Source organism: Pinus tabuliformis, chromosome 4_2, assembly GCF_031772625.1.
Source record: "Pinus tabuliformis cultivar Carrire ecotype Pingquan chromosome 4_2, CPIR1, whole genome shotgun sequence".
Taxonomy (NCBI): Eukaryota; Viridiplantae; Streptophyta; class Pinopsida; order Pinales; family Pinaceae; genus Pinus; species Pinus tabuliformis.
Window position 1 is genome coordinate 529,488,078 of NC_142304.1, and position 6,596 is coordinate 529,494,673.

Sequence of the window (6,596 nt, forward strand, 5' to 3'; positions counted from 1 at the left end):
GACAACAAACACACCGCAGTGTCATTCCTTTTGAAAAAGGAACAACAAAAATCAAAATGTTGTTCCTTTTAGAAAGGGAACAGAAAAACAAGAAAATGTCGTTCCTTTGAAAAAGGAACAACAGAAAAATCAAGAATGTTGTTCCTTTTAAAAAGAAACAGCAGAAAAATTAAGAATGTTGTTCCTTTTGAAAGGGAACAATAGAAAAATCAAGAATGTTGTTCCTTTTAAAAAGGAACAGCAAAACACACAAATTCCATTCTTTTAGAAACGGAACGACAAAAATCGCAATCTTGAGGAAGAAAAGGAGCATCAAAAAATGACAAGAAAACATTTAGTTCAAGCATATGTACAAGAACGACTTAAAGAAAAGAACTTATGTACAAATTGTAAAAAGAAATGAATTCCTTAATGAATTATAGGTGAGGAAGACTTCTCTTCCTCTCCTAAAATCTCCATATCAGTGTCCCGACGTAGCTGCTGGCAGAAGGATTCCCGAGTGAGTAGTTTACGATAGAGACGAACTCGGTGGCCATTTGCTTTGAATATATATCCAGAACCGTCAATGGTGATTAGAGTAAGTGTCCCATTGTCATGTACCTTCTAGATTTCGTATGGTCCCAACCAACGAGTCTGGAGTTTCCCACAGAAATCCTGAAAACGAGAGTCGTACAACAGAGCCCAATCTCCCTCATGGAAGACTTTGTCTTTGATGAGTGCATCATGCCATTTAACTCGCTGTTGTTGAATCAATGATGTATTTTGTAGTTCAGAGAGCCTAATTTCATCCAATTCATTGATCTGTTGTAGTCGATTAATCTGTGCCTCGCTTAGATCTAAGCCAGCTTCCTGTGCTATTCGTAATGTTTGGATTTCAAATTCTATAGGAAAAATGGGTTTTTTTCCAAAGACTAATTGATAAGGTGAGTAACCAGTGGTGCTTCTCCATGTTGTTCTATAGGCCCAGAGTGCTTCAAGTAGTTGGGCAGCCCAATCACGCCTATGTGACACAATGGTTTTTGTTAGGATTGATTCTATTACCTTATTGTTGCTTTCTACTTGTCCATTCACCCGTGGGTGATATGGAGTAGTGATTTTATGCTGGACATGATAATTATTAAGTGTTGCAGCTAATCTATTCCCAGAAAATTGTGGTCCTCCGTCTGTAATTATTTCCCTTGGAAGGCCATAACGTACAAATAAATGGAACAGGAACTGTATGACAGAGTCCTCTGTGGCTCTTGGCAATGCTTCTTCTTCAACCCATTTGGTGACATATTCTGTTGCCACCAAGATATATGTTTTCTGATTTGATGAGGGGTTGATGGGTCCAACGAAATCAAGATCCCATCGCTCAAATGGTTCGATGACTAACTGTGGTTTCAGAGGCATCTCGTCAGCTTGACCAGGACGTCCTGCTCACTGGCAGCTGTCACAGGCTTGGACATATTTCTTTGCATCTCTGAAAATCGTGGGCCAATAATATCCTGTCTGTAATACTTTATGTCCAGCTCTACGCTCAGCAAAGTGTCCCCCACATGGTCCATCATGAAAGGCTTTTAGGATGTCAAAGATTTTGTCTTCTTGAACACATCTCCTGATATGCATGTCTGCCCCTTTGTGAAACAAATAGCCCCCAATCTAGGAGAATTGAGTACTCTTTTGAACAATCCGTTTGCGCTGATTAGGGTTAGGTGTTTTGGTAGTTTACCTACTGCAAGGTAATTGGAAACATAAGCATACCAGGGTGTTTGAGCGGCAACAACAAACAGATGTTCGTCCGGAAATTGATCTTCAACTGCTACTGCATCAATTGGATTTGGCATTCTTGAGAGAAAATCGGCTACAGGGTTTTCTTTGCCAGGCCAATTCTTGATTGTGATATCGAATTCCTGCAATAAAATCAACCATCTAGTTATTCTGGCATTTGTGACAGGCTTATTTGCTAAATATTTTATGGCAGAATGATCTGTATACAAAATAACAGGATAGCCTGTAATATAATGTCTAAATTTATTGAGAGCATGTATTACAGCTAGGAATTCCTTTTCAGTAACAGTGTAATTTAATTCAGCATGGGATAAATTTTTGCTGATGTAATAGATAGCGTATGGTTTTTTATCCTCTTCCTGCCCAAGGACTGCGCCAATGGTTGTATCTAAGGCATCAGATGATATCTGAAATGGAAAATCCCAGTTTCGTCCTCGAAGGACTAGGGCTGTGGATACGAGCTTCTTTAAATCCTTGAAAGCATGCTCACATTTTTTTATCCAAAGAAAATCAACGTTACCAGTTAGTGCATATAAAGGTGCAGCAATGTGTGAATAATGTTCTATAAATCGTCTATAATAGCCAGAAAATCCAAGAAAGCTACGTACCTCTGTTTGAGTAGTAGGAGTGGGAATAAGCAAAATTTTGGATTTTGGCCGGGTCTACCTGAATGCCAGCTGCTGAAACATATTGTCCTAGAATAAGTCCTTCAGTCATCATCATATAACATTTTTCGTGGCTTAAGCAAAGTCTGGTAGCTATGCAGCATTGTAGGAATTTTTCTAGGGTGTCTAGTGCTGGATCAAAATCGTCTCCATATGGTTTAAAGTCATCCATATATACTTCAATTCCATCATTTGTTAAATCTGCAAAATGCTAAGGATAGCCCTTTGGAATGTGGCAGGAGCATTACATAGGCCAAAAGGTAGATCTCGATAGGCAAATGTTCCCCACGGACAAGTAAAAGTAGTTTTGTCCTGGTCTTCAAGGGCAATCTGAATCTGATTGTATCCACTGAAGCCATCCAGGAAAGAAAAGAATTTCTTTCCTGCCAAAGTATCTAGCACGCGGTCTATGAACGGGAGAGTAAAGTCATCTTTTTGTGTTGCTTTATTGAGTTCCCTATAATCCACACAAATTCTCCATTTCCCATTCTTTTTTGGTACCACCACAAGCGGAGAGACCCATTTACTATCAGAAATAGGATAGATAAAATTGACATCTAAAGGTTTCTGAATTTCAGCTTTTACCACATCCTTTAGATGAGGATTAAGTCTTCTTTGCGGTTGATGAACAGGTCTAGCATCCTTTTCTATATAAATGTGGTGTGTACACAATTGTGGATCGATTCCTTTCATATCACGGTAATCCCATGCAAATGCTTCTTGATATTTTCTTAACAGATGGATGAGCTTCGTTTCTTGTCCAGGTGTGAGGTTGGCATTGATATTTAAAGTTTTCCCGGTTCAATTTCCACAATTTTACTATTTGCAACAGAAGTAACAGGTATTGTTTGATCATGTGTATCTTTCAGAGGATCTTCTTCTAATTCATTATCAAATGCTGCTTCTATCATGTGACACTGTGTGCAGGATCCGGATTCAGTTTGACTAATGAAGTTGTTAATGACATCATCTTTTGTTTGATCTTTAAAATCAAGTGCCTCTTGTATAGTCAATGGAGATCTAATGTTATCAGTAAGGTATGATACAAGGTGCTTGTTAGTTTTAATTATTGTGACACTTGGCTGCGCTGGAGGGTATAGAACTAAATTCTTGATATTAGGTCATTTGGTTATGGTCATATTTCCTTGCCGGCAACCAATGTAAGCATCGGCGGTGGTAAGCAAAGGTCTACCTAGGATTAGCGGGTGTCTATCAAGTCAGGTTTTTGGATTAATTATCAGGAAATCGGTTGGATATTCCTAGGAATCTACAGAGACCATGACATCATCTAGAGTACCCTCTGGTCTAACTACAAATCGGTCAGCCAATTCTAACAAAGTAGAGGTGGGTTCTACAGATGTAATGCCGAGCTTTTGACAGGTAGTGGTTGTTAAAATATTGATTGCAGCTCCTAGATCAACTAAGGCATTAGACAGGGTCTGACCATAAATTTGAATAGTTACAATTGGATTTCCTGGGTCTTCATATTTAATGGGTGTTTCTTTCTCGGATAGTAAATCAGATAAAGTACCGACTACTTGGACTCTTGGATTAGTTTTTATATTCCTCCTTGGTTTCTTTATGCACAATTCTTTGATAGTTTTTGCATATATAGGAATGTCTTGAATGGCTTGGAGGAATAGGATTTTTATGTACAGATTTTGTAATTCTCCCAGAATGTCAAAGTCAGGATACTGTAAAGGTCAAGGTATGACTAATCGTTCTGGGAATGGAGGAGAGGATGTGGTTGCTTGATTATGAGTCTACTGCTTATTTACATCCTCTTGTTGCAACTGATGTTCTCTTGATAACTGATCTTCAATATGAATTATTTTATTTCCCTCAGTTTCAATAATACGTCCAGATCGTAACTGAAGATCATTACACTCCCTTAGGTCGGGTCCTATTTCTGGTGATTCTATGATTTGAAGAGATTGGACCAGTCTGTTATTTGGATTGGGGTTGGGTTGGGCTGGGAGTTGCGGTCTCAGATTAGACTAGGGATTTTGTTGTAAAGCTGGCAGAGTAGGTTGAGGGAGCGGAATAGTTCCTACTCGCTGGTGCATCGGTCTTTGCCAGTTTGTCTACCAGGTTGAACTTTGTGAAGTAGGGGGAGTCCATTGTGGAGGATATGGGCTATTTTGCCAATATGGTGGAGTGTAAGGGAAATTCAGCCAACCAGATTAGCTTGCCTGATTCAGCCATGGGTTTGGAGAAGGAAACGACGGTGGTGACCAGTTTGAAAATGGGGGTTGGGACTGACTTTGCCACATACTATATTGTTGATAATTATATTTGGAGGCTGAAAAGAAGAAGTTGGGTCTAGAAACATACCAGATTTTCTCGGCTGCCACTGGTGGCGCTGGTTGATCAAGTACACAGATTCTGGTTCTTCCTCCGCTTCCTTATATACTGCTTTTCATCTAGGAAGTGAGGGGCATCTTTCCTTAATATGATCTTTTGTACAGATGGCACATGTTTGGACTGTATCCAGTGGACACTCCTTGTGACTATGCTTTTTCCTACATCGAGGACAGAAGATTGCCAAATTTTGTTCTGCCTCCATCTGCTTCTGTTTGGCCTGGATAATATCAAGTTGTGTAGTTAGTGTCCCTAGAATATCAATTTTAAAATTTTCTAATAAATTGCCAATCTCTACACGTGTTACTCCTTCTGTTGATATTTTGTTGTCTCTTGCAAACCGAACATATTCTGCCGGTTTTACTCTTGTGCTGCCTCTTGAACTCCTGATACATAAATCAATGATGTCAACAAAATTCTCTTGATAAATGTCCCCTTCTCCCATGATGTTTAATGTTTCAATCCACTATTCCTTCATGCCCCTTATCAATGCAGTTTTTAACACATTATCAGGTAACGGTAGTAATGCATAAGGAGATCTTTGTAAATTGTACTGAAAACGTTCCACATACTCCTCTAATGTTTCATTTGGTTTGGCTGTCATTTGACATATTTCATCCTTTAATTTTCTAGACCTACAATAGTCCTGATATTTTTTTAAGAAAGATTCTTTCATTTGATCCCAATTGTTGATGACCCCACCACCTAGCCCCATAAACCATCTTAAAGCAGCACCCTTTAATGTAGAGGGGAATAATTTCAATTTTTGGGGATTGGTGGTGTAATCATATCCTTTGCACAAGACATCGAATTCGAATAAAAATGCATCCGGATCTTCTGATGTGAGACCGTGAAATGTAGGGATATGTTGAAGAGGGATAGCTTTCATGGGCGCATTTTCTGCAGAATCTACTATAGGATATTGTAATGTAGAGGTTTGAGTTTTTGGCTGGTTCTGAGCCATAGGATCGAATATATGCCAATAACCTTCTAGGATATCTAGGAGGGTATTCCTAGGTTGAGAGGGAATTGTTTTGGCAAGGATGGTTTTAATAGCACTTCCTTTATCTGGGATAAGGCGAATGCCTGATGTCTGAGGAGATTGGATTCCTTCAACAATGATTTTCGCAGCACTCCCCTTATCTGGGCTGTTTAATGGCTGATATGTTCCAATGGGAGATTTTCGTTCCTCGATTTCCCCTGTTTCTCCTTCTCCTTCACAAAAGTTGCTGAAATTCCCTTCCTGCAATAGTTATGGAGTAGAATTTTCAATTTCTTGAAAGTCCTGCTCTTCAGTTTGACTATGCACCTCAGCAAAGGCTACAAATGGTGATCCTGTGGCCTGAAGGGAACTAGTAGGCTGTTTAGAAATGATTTTCCTGGGGCCTACTAATGGCTGAGATTCTGTTTTCTTATGGATTTCGTCTATGAAGGTCATTCGGCCAAGGGTCACCGGCCCCTTAGCTTTCTCGGGTTTGGATGGAAGCTTAATATTCTTTTCTGGTTTTTTCTGCTTAATCATGCACTCAAATGAACTACTAAACTCTATTCAAACAAAGCAACAGCAAATCTGTTAGGAAAGAGGACAGTGGATCAGGGCTTTTACATGCTCCGCATGCAGGTTCTTACCTTCCATTTTTAAGATCCAACTCTTCCCTAGTAGGTTCGTACACTACTCTGAAAAATACAAATGGCTACACTCTTTCCCTGGCAACGACACCGCAATGTAGAGCTATAAAAAGGGTCTCTTTCACCTCTAATTACCTCACATTAATATGTCAATCCGGGAGCGTTTTGTTA